Source organism: Syngnathus scovelli, chromosome 10 (genome assembly GCF_024217435.2).
Source record: "Syngnathus scovelli strain Florida chromosome 10, RoL_Ssco_1.2, whole genome shotgun sequence".
In the NCBI taxonomy this organism is placed as follows: Eukaryota; Metazoa; Chordata; class Actinopteri; order Syngnathiformes; family Syngnathidae; genus Syngnathus; species Syngnathus scovelli.
In genome coordinates, this window is record NC_090856.1 from 12,287,773 (window position 1) to 12,305,526 (window position 17,754).

The window sequence follows — 17,754 nt, forward strand, 5'->3', positions numbered from 1 at the left end:
TCATAAAATTTTACTCATTTGCATATGAATAGACATCAAAGCCTAGTGCATTGAAATATTCTCTCTAGTGTGGCAAATTTGAACAGGTTCCCTCATTCTTTGGCCAAATTACAGGGGGGAACACATCCTCACGGGCACCCATTTAAAACGGTGTATATGTAAATAAATGATTTGTGCACTGATAACTTTACAATATTGGATGTTAAATAAATAAATAAACAAATAGATAATAATGTTTTCTTTTCTTTGTTGGTCAAACAATATTGTCTTGAATTCAAACTTGTCACCGAAGCACCCATTTTACCCCACTTTGTAAGTGCGCACTTCATGTCATTTCGCCATTTGTTTTCTGACAACAATACGCTGCCGCACAATGGACCCAACTATTTACCAACAAATTATTGCCCACAAAACAAAACGTGAATACTCAAATGGTATTACGAAGGAGAAGTACGTATTGAGAAGAAAAGCTTATTTTTACGACGTTGAGGGTAAGATACACAACGTACATAAATCAAGCAAATTAGATCCAGAGACGCACCAAAAATTCACATTGCAGAACCTGCTAATTTCTACACTAACGTCAGGAACTTAAGTTTTAGAGTAATTACTCTATAACACAAATAATTGACTTATAAAATGTTGAACGCAATATATATAACACACCTCACTATGAAAGAAATTGTTGAATTTGTTGAGTGCAACTCAAGCTAATGTTTTTTTCAAGTAAATATTTGTAGATCTATTGAGTAAATATTTGATAAATTATCAAACTAAAGTAACATATTTGGTTGTAGACCCATTGAGTGAACATTTGATATATTATGAAACTAATGTTTTTTTTTGTCCAAGTAGCAAATTTGCAATTAGGTGTATTGAGTGAGTACTTCATGAATTACCACAAGTATGGTGCTAATTCAACGTTTTATTTTTACTTTGACTCAGGAGGGGAGCTGTATTATTGCCGCCAAAAAGGCACAGACCAGGCAGTCCAAGTGAAGGTTGTCTGTGGTGCTGAAGAGGCAAATTACATTTTTAAGAGTTTTCATGCCAGCCCGGCAGGGGCACACGCCGGGCAAAATGAAACAAGACACAGCATCTCTCTGAGATATTACTGGCCAGCGATGTCTGTTGACATTAATGAGTGGGTATGTAAACAATACAAAAAGAGTATACTTGTTTGTTCATTTTTTTAAGCCTGCAAGCATAATGAATGAAACTATTCCTTTGTATCTTTTGCAAACAATTCAAAATGATTATCTAAGATTTTCCCCTTCTTTTTGCATGCATTTATTAACAATGACTACTTTTCCACAAAACTTGCCATTGTCAGGTGTCCCAGTGCACCGAATGTCAGGCAGCCGGTGTAGTATTAGGTGAACTATGGTAGTAGGAACCTTTGATTAGCGCGGTATTCCTGAGGGGTGAATAAACGAGGGGAGACCCTTTTGACTGTTCAATCATACAACCATCTCACGTCTGGTTCTTCAACGTATTACTATTAATTATAAATTAATAGATGACCCAACATGGTGTCAGAAGTGGTGCTAAAAGGAAGATACCACGGAGTTAGAGGTCCCGGACATTGAAAGCCTCACAACAGGGAGAGCAGGTGCAGTCCGTGTGCGTGACGGTGAGGAGACGCAAGCATGGAGAGGTTCCATGTGCCGCCACCGGAGAAATTCACGTTCAAGCCAGAGGAATGGCCGAAGTGGATAAAGCGCTTTGAAAGGTTCAGAGTAGCATCCGGACTGGAAACTCAACCTGAGGGAAACCAGGTAAATGCCTTAATCTACACAATGGGAGAAGAGGCCGAGAATATCCTCACGTCATTAAGATTGACTGACAGAGAGATGACCGCCTATGGAACGGTGAGGGAAAGGCTAAATGCACACTTTATTTCAAGAAGAAATGTCATTTTTGAACGAGCCAAATTCAATATGCGACAGCAAGAGGCGGGAGAAACTGTGGACAGTTTTATTACTGCACTTCACTGTCTATCGGAGCATTGTGGCTACGGTGCGTTGCATGAAGAAATGATCCGAGACAGATTGGTGGTCAGATTAAAAGACAAAAACTCTCAGAACAATTGCAGCTAGACCCGGACTTGACTCTAGAGCGGGCCATGACAAAGTGCCGTCAGAGTGAGCAAGTAAAGAAACAACAAGAAATGTTGAAAAGTAATTTTAACATGGAAGCAGCAAGCGCTGAACTTAACAGCGTCAGCGAACCGACACTGCCACCTGCTGGAAAAGTACGGGAGGGCAACAAAAGAGGACAATGGTTAAAAAGACGTTCTCAGGGACCCCAAAACAGACAAAATGTGGGAAATGTGGCGATTTGAAAGGACACAATCCACAACAATGTCCAGCAAGAGAAGCAGCATGCAATTTGTGCACGAAAAGAGGACATTATGCCAAGGTGTGCCGCACGAAAATGGTGCATGAAATGAATGTCACAGAAGAGAGTGATGATTTATTTTTAGGGGCACTTAGCAATGGCCAAAATGATGACCCATGGATTGTAACAATATCAATGGGTGGCACAGACACAAAATTCAAAATGAACACTGGCGCCGATGTCACGGCGATACCAGCAAAACCCTACAACGTACAGTTGGCAAACCTGGAGCACGTCAGCAGAGTTGTGCGTGGGCCAGGAAATGTACCTTTAACGGTGGAAGGAAAATTCAACACTAAACTCCACAAAAATGGCAAGGAAACAATGCAAGACATTTATGTCGTGAAAGAACTAGGATTCCCACTATTGGGACGGCCAGCACTAAATGCACTGAAGTTAGTAGCTACAGTGACTCTCGACTCAAAAGCTAGAGTAAAACAACAGTTTCCCAACCTGTTCAATGGATTAGGGAAATTGGAAGGAGAATACAGCATTGTGTTGAAACCCAATGCAGTGCCATTCTCAATCTCTACGCCAAGACGTGTTGCGCTGCCACTACTTCCAAAGGTGAAGGAGGAGTTGGCGAGAATGGAGTCACAAGGCGTCATCAGTAAGTTGGAGGAATCAACCGAATGGTGTGCCGGAATGGTAGTGGTGCCCAAGCCCAACGGAAAAGTACGGATATGCTCTGACCTCACTGAACTAAATAAATCTGTGCAGAGGGAGCGACATCCACTTCCAGCAGTGGAACAGACACTAGGACAACTTGCCGGAGCCAAAGTGTTTTCCAAATTGGATGCAAATTCTGGATTTTGGCAAGTGCCGCTGTCGAAAGGCTCGTCTCTGTTGACGACATTCATTACGCCTTTCGGGAGATTCTGTTATAACAGATTGTGCTTTGGAATATCGTCCGCACCTGAGCACTTCCAGAAGAGAATGTCACAAATTCTAGATGGATTGGATGGTGTTTTGTGCCAGATGGATGACGTGCTTATCCTAGGAGCTACGCAGGAGGAACATGACAGGCGACTTCATGCAGCACTAACACGGCTCCAGGATGCAGGCGTCACACTCAATGACAAATGTGAGTTTTCTAAGTCAACAATAAAGTTTCTGGGGCAGATTGTGGTAGCCTCAGGAGTGAGTGCTGATCCAGACAAGGTGAAAGCGGTGTCCACCATGCGGGAGCCGCGAAACATCACTGAAACCAGAAGCTTAATCGGCATGGTTAATCACCTGGGGAAATTCCTACCACATTTAGCAGACAAAACAAAGCCATTGAGAGATCTACTCAAGAAGACTAACATGTGGACATGGGGATTGCAGCAACAAAAAGCTTTTGAAGAAATCAAAAAAGAACTTACGACACCACCAATACTTGCATTGTACAACCCGAACGCAGAGACAGTGGTATCGGCTGATGCCTCCTCATATGGGTTAGGAGCAGTGCTTCTGCAGAGACAGGATGGAAAAGTAAGACCGGTTGCGTACGCGTCACGCGCCCTTACTACTATAGAGCAGCGCTATACGCAAATTAAAAAAGAGGCATTGGCCACAACATGGGCATGTGAACGCTTTGCGGAGTTTCTCATTGGGTCTACTTTCCACGTGGAAACGGATCATAAACCATTGGTCCCACTCCTGGGTTCACGACACCTAGACGATCTTCCACCACGCATACAGCGGCTGAGGATGCGGCTCATGCGGTTTTCATATGACATTTCGCACGTACCAGGCAAAAGTATTGCAACCGCGGATGTGTTGTCAAGATCACCGATGAACAGCTCAGAAGATCAGCTAAAGGAGGAGGAAATTGACTTGTATGTGCACACTGTCATGGCTAGTTTGCCAGCAACTGACAGCCGAATTGCAGACATCAAGAAACATCAAGACAACGATGTCGTGATTAGTCAAGTAAAAAAATATTGTTCTGAAGGGTGGCCAGAAAGGTTCACGGCGCCATCTATCGTTCAGAAATACTTGCCATTCTCAGGAGAGTTCAGTGTGCAAGACGGATTGTTGTTGAAAGGCACTCGGATTGTGATTCCAGAAGCTCTACGCTCCGACATCATGAGTAGGTTGCACGACGGACATCTGGGAATACAAAAATGCAGGGAGAGGGCGAAACAGTCAGTGTGGTGGCCGGGATTGAGCAAACAAATACAACATGACATAGAGTTTGTGCTCGAGAAAGAGTGGTCAATAAAGAGACATTGATTCCAACCGAGTTCCCAGAGAGGCCTTGGTCGAAGGTGGGAGCAGATCTAATCCAAAAAGGGAGTAAAGTATATTTACTCATTGTCGACTACTTCTCCAGATTTTTTTAAGTTGCTCCACAACATCTGAAGCAGTAGTGGAGCATTGTAAGTTCATATTCGCGCGACATGGAATACCACAGGAAATGCGCACAGATAATGGGCCACAATTTGCATCAGACAGTTTCAAAAAGTTTTCACGGGACTGGTGTTTCGAACATGCGACGTCTAGTCCAAAGTTTCCACAAAGCAACGGGGAAGCAGAAAGAGCTGTCAGAACTGCGAAGAGTCTGCTAAGCAAATCCAGTGACCCATATTTAGCTCTAATGGCATACAGAGCGACTCCATTGGCAAATGGATACAGTCCAGCTGAGTTGCTGATGGGGAGAAGAATAAGAACGCAACTTCCAACTATCCCTTCACAACTGGACCCAAGATGGGCAGACATGGAGACATTGAGAAACACCGAGCAAAGTTCTCGACAGAAACAGCAGAGACATTTCAACACTCGACACAGAGCACATGATCTCTGCATCCAGGTGACCATGTCTGGGTGAAGGACATGAACGAAAGAGGGACAATAGTTTCCACAGCAGACACACCCAGATCATACCATGTCGAGATGCAAGGAGGTATCCTGCGGAGAAACAGAGTCCATCTGTCTACTACTCCAATTGCACCATCGACTGAAATCGTCCAATCAGAGACTGAGGGCGGGCACAACAGTGTTGTTGATGAACCGACCAGAACACACGGCACGCTGGTTGATGCGAGTCAGCGAAGCCAAGGAAACGAGAGACGCTACCCTACCAGGGAAAGACGACCTCCAAGCGGATTGAAGGACTACATTACTCAGTAGTTAGTCATATATTTCAGTTGAAACTGATAATGGTTCAGTAGTTGAAAAGAGTGTGTATTACGGAAGATATAGTAACAGTTATAATATTCTCAACACTTTCATGAAAAGTTTGGTTATTATAGTGATGTTGAAAATAAAAGGATTCCTACTCAGAAAGGAGGATGTAGTATTAGGTGAGCTACGGTAGTAGGAACCTTTGATTAGCGCGGTATTCCTGAGGGGTGAATAAACGAGGGGGGACCCTTTTGACTGTTTAATCATACTACCGTCTCACGTCTGGTTCTTCAACGTATTACTATTAATTATAAATTAATAGATAACCCAACAGCCGGCATATCAATAAAAAGCCCAACAGAGGTCATGCCTATACAGGTCAGTTAATCCAAATAATGTTCTCTATTTTGACCCAAGGTCTATATAGTATTTTGTATGTGGCATACTTTATATAACTATTTTTCTCAGCAACATCAGTTTAACACAATTTGTTTTTATAAATATTTATTTATTAGGTGTCTCAGCCATTCGAACTCTTGGGGATGGACCTCATTGGCAAACTGGCTCAGACAAAAGATGGATACCAATATATTTGCGTGATGGTCGATTATTTCACGAAATGGCCTCATTTCAAAGTCGAAGTTTGCTGCTGATGTTACCGCCTGTATCCTAAAATTCGTCTACCAATTTGAGTCACCAAAAAGGATCTTGACAGATCAAGGCAAATATTTGTCAATGCAGTAAGTACTACAGTGTTTGGCAGAAATTATCTTCATCATAGCTGTCAAATACAAGTCCCTGAGGTCATATCTGGCCTGCAACTTTATTTTGTGTGGCCAATGAAAGCAACGAAAGGATGTCGAACTTCATAAAATAGCTGGAGTAAAATAAAAATAAAACGTTTCTTACTGCTCATTGTATTTTGTCCGTGTTTTGTGGTTGCAGTTGTGGGTGTTGTATTTTCCTTCTGTGTATTTGTGATGCAAAGCCAGTATAGTGATGATGTTAAGCTCACATTCTCAAACACTACTTCACTGCAAAATTGCCCAACTCAATTACTTATTCGTTCTCCTGGCAACTGCAGATCAACAAGAGAGTATGTGAAATGCTTAACATAAAAAGAAGCCTTTGCTCACCATACCACCCCCAGACTAATGGGTTGGTGGAAAAATTAAATGGGACAATTCAAAGGTGAGTATACTTCACTTACCCACATTAATCTTTGACAATTTCTTGTTATGATGTTGCTCATGAGTTTGTTTTTGTTTTCAAGGCACTTTCAAAGTAAATAACATGCACTATAAAAACTGTTAGGTCAGAAAAAACACATTTTGGTTTAAAAATTGTTATTGGAGTCATTTATATACAATTCTCCAAAATTAATAAAACAACAACAACACTGTCACCAGTGCAATTTTAAAACTGATTTTGTTTTTTAGAGCTCTGAGCAAAGTGGTTTGTCAGCATCCAGAAAGCTGGGATGAATATTTGGATGCAGTTATGTTTGGTCTGCGGACCAAAAAACAAATGACGACAAAGTACTCGCCTTACTTTCTAATGTTCGGCAGAGAGGCACGCTACCCCGTTCAAGTGCCAGAACACTACGAGGTAAGATTTTGGCACATCAAGATCCATGATCCATTACAAGGATATACAGTATCATAAAGAAGTTTTTATACGATCAAGGACAATTTGCTTGTTGAATTTGTTTAGGTACATCTTAACTGTAAAACACAAATATAAAACTAAAACTTGTTGACACTTTAATCATGACAGCAAATGTTTGCTTTTTCTGAAGGTTGATGTCACTGTGGAGGATGTGGTGGGGATGGAAGTTATGGCACAAAACCATAACGAACAAGACTAACTATTTGAGCAAGTTAGAGAGCACATTAGAAAAGCGCAGGAAAAAACCAGGCACCCAAAAACAATCTCAGGGACCACACCAACTGTACACATCGGAGATCTTGTTCTAAGACTAATTATCAGGTCTCAACAAAGAAAGGGAGGAAAATTGAACCCCAATTTTTTGGGGCCATACAAAATTGTGGTGATTGAGGGCAAGACAGCTGACCTCCAGGATGCCACTGCTCCTCCCGCTGCAGCTCCTCCAACCACCGCTCCCTCTCCCACTGCTCCACCAGCCGCAGCTCCTCCAAGCACCGCTCCCACTGCCACTGCTCCTCCAGCCTCAGCTCCTCCAGTCACCACCCCCTCTGCCACTGCTCCTTCAGCCACAGCTCCTCCAGCCACGGCTCCCTTTTCCCCTGCTCTTAATACCGCAACACCACCACGACTGTCTTTGACTTTTAGACAAACAAGGGAAAATGTGGACAAATGTAAGATGTATTCATGATAAAACTGTAAACATATTAAAACATACATTATGGATATGTGGCACATAGGTCTTGTACTCACAAAGTGTTTTATAAATGCCACTTGCTGCTATGGAATGAACCACATTTCCAATTGCATTTTGAGGTATTGTTCTGACTTATTTTTGGCAGACGTTCAAGATGCCTGGAAGGGAAAGCACGTCCATGTTCTCCTATCAAAAATCGGGGCGTACAAATTGTTCTTTTTGGACATTATGAACGTTGGACCCAATTCTGAGCTGGAATCGGAGGTAAAATTATGTTTTCATATCTGAAACTTGGGTTTCTCGGTTTGACTGTTTTGTTTTAAGTCTTAATTGGCAGCACTGTATTTTTTTTTAGGGGGGGGAGGGAATATTTTCTGTTTCAATTTGTTTGCCGTTTCAATTACAGGTTATAAACGCGTACCTCCTATTGTTGGTGAACAAACGCAACCAAATCAGCGTGGAAAAGGTTTCCTATATTGACTCATTTGCAATGACAAATTTATGGAATGGAAAGAGCCAGAGACTCAAGGTCTTAGTACTGTTTATTGAATTATATCTTGCAAAATTATCAATGAAGTTAAGAAGTTAAATGTCTTAATATTGTTGTCGGGCCAATTAGTGGCCCAACAACGTTATTAAGACATAACAATTTTATTAAAAAAACTCAATTGGCATTAATTTTGTTCTTTACACATTTTATTGAAATTATTGACAGACGTATTTTTTTCTTCTGTTTATTTTTAGATCAACCCGGTGGAATACAAACTTATTGTTGCCATTGTCAATGAGCATAATCATTGGAAGCTGGCGGTAAAGAAATGTTTTAATGCCACAAGAGTGAGTAACATTACAGCAAAAAATATATAGTTATGTGCAATGTTTGATAATTCATGCATATGAATAATAAAACCTCATATTTTGTGTTTAAAATACAGGCAATCATGCCAGGAGAAAAAAGGTCCTTACTGCTTGATCCTCTTGGTGAGTCTCAAATGGACATTAAAAAATGCCTGGAATCAACCCGGTAAGCACAGCTTCTAAAAGTCAGAGTACTATTGTGATATCAACATTTAACTGAAGATTTGCGCTTTCTTTTGAAAGTGGACTAGGTTTTTGTTTTTATCAATACAAATTATGTAATTGACGGATAAAACTTGAAATTTTTGTTTATGTGCTGGCTCTTATATTTCAGGGCGTTCATGCGCAACAAACGATGCAATGTTTCCAGGTGGACTTGTGGCACTGTCCCCCATCCCAGGCAACAAGATTCAACCTCTTGTGGTGTCTTTGCTTTGAAAGTATGCATTTGATTTACAGACTATATTTACCATCACTGAATTAGGCAAAAACTTAATCAAACATTACTCAAAACAAAAAAAAAAAACTAATTTAGAGTTCATACAACAAAGGACGGGGCCGCCGTGAGGATATGTTCCCCCCCTCTAATTTGGCCTAGGAATGAGGGAACCTGTTCAAATTTGCCATACTACCTGAGCAGACCCCCAGGAAGACAGAAAAAAAAAAACAGTTGGAGTCTAGGACTCACCATTCTCAAAATAAAGGGGGGGGGGGGGGGGGAACATATCCTCACGGAGCCGCCGTGAGGATGTGTTCCCCCCTGTAATTTGGCCTAGGAATGAGGGAACCTGTTCAAATTTGCCACAATACCTGAACAGACACTGAAGGAATGGGGTCGAAATACAAAAAGTCCTGCCTAGCTACAAAAACAGATGTGCTCAAACCTCATTGAATAAAGTATTTAAGCAGACAAGTATATTCACATATTAAATCAATAAAAGAAAAAAATTAAGCATATAATTATACCTACACACCAAATCAATAAAGAAGACATAACTAGACATTTTTGATAGGTGGTAATGACAAAGGTTTTATAACTTTATGATCTGATATGTATTTCTGAGCACTTTGAAATAACAAATGTCTTTTGATATATTGCCTAAATAGCTTAATGACCCTTAAGGAACTGTGTAATGCATGCCTGATGTTTTTCTCTAAATCATGGACACGGCCAGAGTCGTCTTGACCGTTCAGTACTTGAATGTCTTATGTTTTGACTAATGCTAGACGCCAGTTTTTGATTACTACTGAATGCTCTGCACACTGATATAGCAGGACGGATGCCTGGCGACCTCAATAGTGCGACCTTAGAGACTTATATTGTTGTCTAGGGCGAAGGGTAACGGGGTAACCAGATCGCTACATAATTGTTGAAGTGTGTCTTTGATGATATAGTGTGGAAAGCAGGCTTGGCTGTCAGATGGGACAGCGGCGCAGCTGATGAAGTGAGTGATTAGTTGTGGTGCTGTTCATGGGATGGAAGTGATGATTTGTGGTTCATGAAGAACAATAAGTTGATTTGTATAAAATTGTTGATTTTATTTTGATTTTGCATGAGAGTTGGAGTCAGAAAGATGGCTTACCAAGAATTTGATAAAGAATGTATATTTAATTAGCATGAAGGTTATATCCCATTGTGTGGTGGGGTTAAACTGTAACCATTTTTGTTTTCAAAAGGGTGCGGCTCTAAAGTTTGGGCCAAACGGTCAGGTGGGCACAAATGCATATTTTGGACAGAGGTGGGGGGTTACATTGTGCGATGTGGTGGTGGCGAGGCTCTCCGCACTTCAGTTGCCTCCCCCCCACCCTTGTTATCAGCTGGGAAGATTGTCATGTCTATGTTGTGGGCCCGTGTGTTTGTTTATGTGTATGTTTGTTTTTGTGTATCAGTTCGTTATAAAGGATGGAATTGCGTTAAATTGGTGCACGGAAACGGTGTGCTAGACAATGGTTTATCAGATTTGCATTGTTAAATGTAAAAATTAGAAATTATAGAATAATCTGAGGGTTGTGGGCAGAAACTCGTCCAACGAGGAGAGTGCCCAGCCCTCATAAAAATGTGAGAGTAAGAGAGAACATACATTGTAGAATTGGATAAAATTAAAATGACATTGAAAGGGTGCACTTTTTATCAAAAGAACACCAAGTAAAGTATTAAGTAGTGGGCATTCGTGATTGGGATTAAATTAAGGATAAAATTAGGTTAATGATTAGAATTCAATGGTGCTCTACACAAAAAGGCTAACATTTTAATGAGGAAATATTTGGAGTACTGTGTGGGTCCACATATGTCATGGTTTTAGTTTATTTGGTTTTGATTGTGGGTTGGGTTTATTTTGTTTATTGTTAAGGTGTTCCTTGTTATTCGCTTATCCCCTGCATTGTAAATGTCTTCTTTATGCAGATAGGTTAACAGACTAGGAATTTAGTGAGGAGATAATTGATCAATTGATGGGGGTTAATAATTGTCCAAATCCTAGTTACATGTTTTGAGGGACCAGAGCAACGACATTATATTTAATTTGCAGGCCATTATTTCGTATGTGATGACAGTGTCTAGATAAGTAGACTGTTTTATCAAAAATGTGAGAGTGAAGGAGGAGGTTTGATTTGTAATCTGGCATTTGGGTGCCACTTTTAAGAGTCTGTGCAGGAGCATAGATTGTTTTTGTTTGTTTTTAAAGATATATTTAACAGTTTATCTCGATGCAGTAAGGATATAGCAATTTTGAAAGACTTAAAATTAAAAGCAAAATTCCATTTTAATTCTGACACATGCCAGCTAACATGAGGATTGGAAATAAATAAAGGAATAAATACTAGCTCAAATGTGGCATGTGTTTTAAATTGGGCGATAAGACATTCACTTCCAAGCACTATCCTTTAGCGCTGCTGACAATAATAACTTATGAGATGTTAAATCAAGAAGGAGTGTCATATTTGGAACACCGGTGCTGTATGACCTATAGATTGAACAATAACATTCACCGCATATACAACCATGTTGGTAGATTGTTAAATTACATTACAGTTTATTACAAAGGATTTCGGAACTTTATTTGATGATAAACACTGGAACGAGGATTTTAGCCGTGTTAATGGGTAGGGTGGATGGATTACTCAAAAAAAAAAAAAAAAGCATTTGATAAGTGTGGCTTGATAGTAAGATGATGAGTGTGCGCAACTGATAGGATACAATAGGTTAATGGGAAGATTTGGGGTGTAAGGAACAAATACTCCACAGGAAGACTGATAACACGAAGATAGTTTTGTGAAATTTGTGTCCCAGTGTGTTCTGCCCTAGCACGTGGCACAAGTCCTGAACTGAGTCCTTGTACTCCACTGGCTACCTCAAAATCAACAGAGGACTGTCCCTGGTCATGAGACACCTTTGACTTTTGGGAGAACATTATTATCATGCTTGAAGGGGGCAAGCACAGCTCTTCACAGGACAAGAACCATACAGTTGGTGGAATACACACAGTTGCAGGTCAAAAAGAAAATGGACTGAAAGAACAAAGACAAGATGGACGCATTTGAGAATGGCGGACGGTCCAGCCCTGAATCATCATCATGAGAATCTAAGAGGAGAGGCTGCTAAAGACTTGCACGAGTCACATGAAGTCAAACTGGACACATTGCTAAACTATTTCTAGGCAAACTATTTCCCTCTGTGCAGAGCGTAATCAAAAACTGGCGTCTAGCATTAGTCAAAACATAAGATACAATCAAGTACTGAACGGTCAAGACGACTCTGGCCGTGTCCATGATTCAGAGAAAAAACATCAGGCATGCATTCCACAGTTCCTTAAGGGTCATTAAGCTATTTAGGCAATATATCAAAAGTCATTTGTTATTTCAAAGTCCTCAGAAATATATCAGATCATAAAGTTAAGTCAAGTCAAGTTTATTTGTATAGCCCTAAATCACAAACAGTCTCAAAGGGCTTCACATAGCCAAAATTGACAATTATTCTCAAGGCATCCCCTGATCATAAGCTCCCAAAAGGGCAAGGAAAAACTCAAAAAAACCCTGCCAGGGGAAAATGAGAAACCTTGAGAAGGGACCACAGATGGAAGGATCCCCCTTTCAGGATCACCAGGTTGTAATGGATGCAGAGAGTGCACAAGTAATACATAATATGAAAATCAATGAAAAAAAATGGATGTCGGAGGTGCCCTCGATTGTCCTGGCAAGGTCTTCAAGGGGGTTGAGCCGCAGTTCCCCCATCTTGAATTGGTCCCCGAGAATCCAGCTAGCCGCTATCAGCTTTTGAGTCACCTAACCCCCTCCCCAGCCGGGGAGGAGGTGGGCAGAGAGAACAGAACAAACTCCGGCCAAATCGGCCATCACAAGTTAGTTAAAGGCCATCTCATAGAAATGTGTCTTTAAACGTGTCTTAAATGTTTCTACTGAGGTAGTAGTTCTAATATCCATTGGTAGGGCATTCCAAAGCTCTGGAGCCCGAATAGAGAATGCTCTAGACCCTGCAGACATTTTCTTGGCCCTCGGTATAACTAAAAGACTAGCGTTTTGCAAACGAAGGTTACGAGACGGAACATAAGGAACGACTAGGTTGACGAGATATGAAGGCGCTAAGCCATGCAGTGATTTATAGGTTAGTAGAAGAACCTTGAAGTCACATCTTAAATGGACCGGGAGCCAATGTAATTTGGCTAATATTGGGGTAATGTGATCAAATTTTCTTGACCGTGAGAGCAGCCTCGCAGCGGCATTTTGCACTAACTGTAGACTTTTGATACTGGACTTAGGAAGACCAGAGAATAATACATTACAGTAGTCCAGGCGCGATGTGACGAACGCATGTATAATAGTTTCCGCATCCCCGGTCGAGAGGATAGGACGAATCTTAGCAATATTACGAAGGTGAATAAACGCAATCCTGGTTATATTCTTAATGTGTTTTTGAAAGGAGAGCGTTTGGTCAAATATTACCCCGAATTAGTTACCGTATCACTCTGAGTGATAGTACGATTATCTATAGTTATAGTGGTTTCCTTAAATAAGTGTTGATAACGAGTAGGACCAATTATCAACATCTCAGTTTTATCCGGGTTAAGACGAAGGAAGTTGAGAGACATCCATTGCTTAATCTCCGCAAGGCACGCCTCGAGATTACAGCAGTCCTGTGGATCTGTCATCGATAACGGCATATATAATTGGGTGTCATCCGCGTAGCATTGAAAACTAATATTATATTTACGTATTATGTCCCCAAGCGGAATCATATAAATATTAAATAAAATCGGTCCGAGTACCGATCCCTGTGGGACACCACACGTAACATTATAAAGCTCAGAGGACGTATTACCATGGACCACTCGGTGCATCCTGCCTGATAGATAGGAATTGAACCAGCTTAGTGCTGACCCTGAGATACCAACACAACTTTTAAGACGCCCTTATAAAATATCGAAGTCTACAGTGTCAAAGGCAGCACTAAGATCAAGTAGCAACAATACAGACGACGTATTTGAATCCATAGCTATGAGAAGATCATTAGTCACTTTAGCAAGTGCTGTCTCTGTAGAATGATTAGCTCTAAAACCAGACTGAAAAGAGTCATATCGATTATTAGCGACCATATAATCAATAAGCTGCTGCGCTACTACTTTTTCGAGAAGTTTTGCTATGAATGGGAGGTTTGAAACTGGCCTATAATTACTGAGACAGTCCGGGTCAAGATTTGCTCGCTTAAGTAGTGGTTTAATAATAGCGGTTTTAAAGGCTATTGGCACTATCCCAGAGGAAACAGACAGATTGATTATATTTAAGACGGACGGTCCTAAAATTGGAAATAATTCTTTAAGTAGTTTGGCTGGAAGCGGGTCGAGTAAACATGTTGTTTGTTTAGCCGTACTAACCAATTTTGTAAGCATTTCAAGGGACACGCTTTTAAAATTTGAGAGGGTTATTGCATGATCCCCAGCGCTAGTAACCGGCGGAGCGATTGGCATGGTATTCTTGATCTCGTCCCTAATGGACTCAATCTTTTGAGCAAAAAATTTCATAAACTCGTCAGCTGAGTGGAAGGAGCTATCGGGGGTCGGCTGGCGCAGAGTTAGCTTTGCCACTGTATCAAATAGGTATTTAGGATTGTTTTTATTAAGATTAATGACTTGCGAAAAATAACGAGTTTTTGCTAAAATAAGCGCATCTTTATATTTCAGGAGGCTGTCCTTCCATGCCTGATGGAAAACCTCAAGTTTGGTTAAACGCCATCTGCGCTCATGCTTTCTACATAATTGTTTAAACGTACGTGTTTCATCTGTGAACCACGGAGTTGGTCATCTACGGCGAGTTTTCAGACGTAGCGGTGCCACAGAGTCGATGGCTTTTAATAATGTCGCATTGAATTCATTTGTAAGATTATCGATAGAGCCGCTGCACGCGGGAAACATGGCGGTTGCCGGCGACAGTAACTCAGATAGCGCAGTTGCAGTCATGGAGTTAAAATTACGGCTGCTATAATTCTGATTGCTCTCTTATCTTTGACAAGGAACTAAAATTTCAAATTTTATTAAAAAATGATCAGACAGAACAGTAGTGTATGGCAGTACTGCTATATTTGAGGTTGCTAGTCCCCGGGATAATACCAGATCTAAGGTATTTCCATTCAAGTTATAAAAACTTTTCTCATCACCACTTATCAAAAATGTCTAGTTATGTCTTCTTTATTGATTTGGTATGTAGGTATAATTATATGCTTAAAATGTTTCTTTTATTAATTTAATATGTGAATATACTTGTCTGCTTATGTACTTTATTCAATGAGGTTTGAGCATATCTGTTTTTGTAGCGAGGCAGGACTTTTTGTATTTCGACCTCATTCCTTCACTGAATATAAAACATACATTTGTATTTCATAAAACTTTTTATAACTAATTCTCAAGACAATCAGGCTTACTGTTTTTTTTTTTTTGTGTACCTCCACGTACCCCCAGGGGTACGCGTACCCCCATTTGAGAACCACTGGTGTAGATCAATGCAGCCAACAACAGAACATTTTGATCCTTGATCCATCCTTGAGTTCTTTGGACTACAAAAGTCTCTCCGAATAATAAAGATGGCAAATTTGCGAAACCGTTTGGCAACATCCATTATGTTGTTTGGTTTGTCCTGCACCCAACGGATGTGATGTAATAGATAGAAATACATAATAGAAAACGGAGAAAACTGAACGGAGTAAAAAAATAGCCCCCAAACAGATCATAAAAGTATCTCTGCAGCACATGGAGGGATAGATCACACCTTTCTCTTGGAGATGCTAAATACACAAGAAAATGAATATAAAAGCACAAAAAAAGTGGATTTTCCATGATATGTCTCCTTTAGAGCTTACATATCACGTTTATAAATTCTTCCGTTTTACTCATTCAGTTGTGGTCTATATACAACAACGATGCTTTTCTTTGAATTCCTTGTTTTCAGATATTTCACATTCATTCCCTCCACGCCGCAACATGCGCACCTCCCTTTCCAGTTGGACATATTTCAAGTTTTTTAACTGAGGTAGACTTTACTTGCGCCGCAAACGTTTACTCAAATATGCAAATGGCATTAGACTTATCCATAGAACCATACATAACACGTAACAAAATAAATCCCCTCATAATATTTATGAACAAGCACTGCAGTCAAGTTAACCAGTAGGCTAATGCTAGCGTTATCCCTTGATAACGCTAGCGAACGCTAACGAATGCATTCAACATATCATTGCGTTCCCCAATAATAATACAGTACCTTCGATGCAATTCATCAGAAATATCCATCCATCCATTTTCTGAACCGCTTAGTCCCCACGGGGATCGCGGGCGTGCTGGAGCCTATCCCAGCCGTCATTGGGCAGTAGGCGGGGGACACCCTGAACCGGTTGCCAGCCAATCGCAGGGCACACAGAGACAAACAACCATTCGCACTCGCACTCACACCTAGGGACAATTTGGAGAGATCAATCGGCCTACCAAGCATGTTTTTGGGATGTGGGAGGAAACCGGAGTGCCCGGAGAAAACCCACGCGGGCTCGTGGAGAACATGCAAACTCCGCACAGGGAGGGCCGGAGGTGGAATCGAACCCCCACACTCCTAACTGTGAGGCGAACGTGCTACCCAGTGCGCCACCGAGCCGCCCTCATCAGAAATAACTGCTCAAAATACACCCGCAAGTGAAAACAGAGCACGCAGCTCTAAAATCAGCAGAGAGACTGACGCTAAGCCTATGAAAACGAGGGCATCATAGAATAATACGAAAGTGAAATATAGTTCATTATTTTTGTCATCACAAGTATGCGGCGAGGCAGAGTCGCCCCCGAGCAGGAGGGTGGCCAACCGTAGTATAGGAATAGGGGTTAGACCTTCTTCCGCAATCTCGCAGAGAAGGCTCCACAGCTGTGTACCAATCTTTCTAGCATACATTAAATAGTTAAACTGAGAAGGCAGTCTCCTGGTAATTACTATTAGCATAGCGAGCATTAGTCAAGTCAAGTCAAGTTTATTTGTATAGCCCTAAATCACAAGCAGTCTCAAAGGGCTTCACATAGATAAAAATTGACAATTATTCTCAAAGCATCCCCTGATTTTAAGCTCCTAAAAGGGCAAGGAAAAACTCAAAAAAACTCTACCAGAGGAAAATGAGAAACCTTGAGAAGGGACCACAGATGGAAGGATCCCCCTTTCAGGATCACCAGGCTGCAATGGATGCAGAGAGGGCATAAATAATACATATTATGAAAATCAATGAAAAATGGATGTCCAAGTCAAAGCGAAGAGCTGCCGGAGGTGCCCTCGATTGTCCTGGCAGTGTCTTCGAGGAGGGTGAGCTGCAGTTCCCTCATCCTGAATTGGTCCACGAGAATCCCGATAGCCGCAGCTTTGGTGCCACCTAACCACCTCCCCAGCTGGGGAGGGGTGGGGGGGAGGGGCGGGAGAGGGAGCGAAAACAAACTCCAGCCGAATCGGCCACTACAGGTTAATTAAAGGCCATATCATAGAAATGTGTCTTTAAA

General features: G+C 41.2%; 1 long non-coding RNA gene across 3 annotated transcripts; it reads left to right on the top strand.

The window, feature by feature from the left end:
- The first annotated feature begins 1,418 nt into the window (after window positions 1-1,418).
- Window positions 1,419-15,832, top strand: LOC125975046 (uncharacterized). Of its 3 annotated transcripts, XR_011087545.1 has the most exons (11): window positions 1,419-5,886; window positions 6,024-6,248; window positions 6,593-6,699; window positions 6,948-7,116; window positions 7,307-7,847; window positions 8,016-8,134; window positions 8,277-8,399; window positions 8,615-8,707; window positions 8,806-8,894; window positions 9,063-9,168; window positions 15,694-15,832. It is a non-coding gene; the product is annotated as an uncharacterized lncRNA (long non-coding RNA). The 3 variants fall into 3 exon arrangements; XR_011087544.1 differs by having other exon boundaries at window positions 9,063-15,832; XR_011087546.1 differs by lacking the exon at window positions 6,024-6,248 and having other exon boundaries at window positions 9,063-15,832.
- The last annotated feature ends 1,922 nt before the right edge of the window (window positions 15,833-17,754 follow it).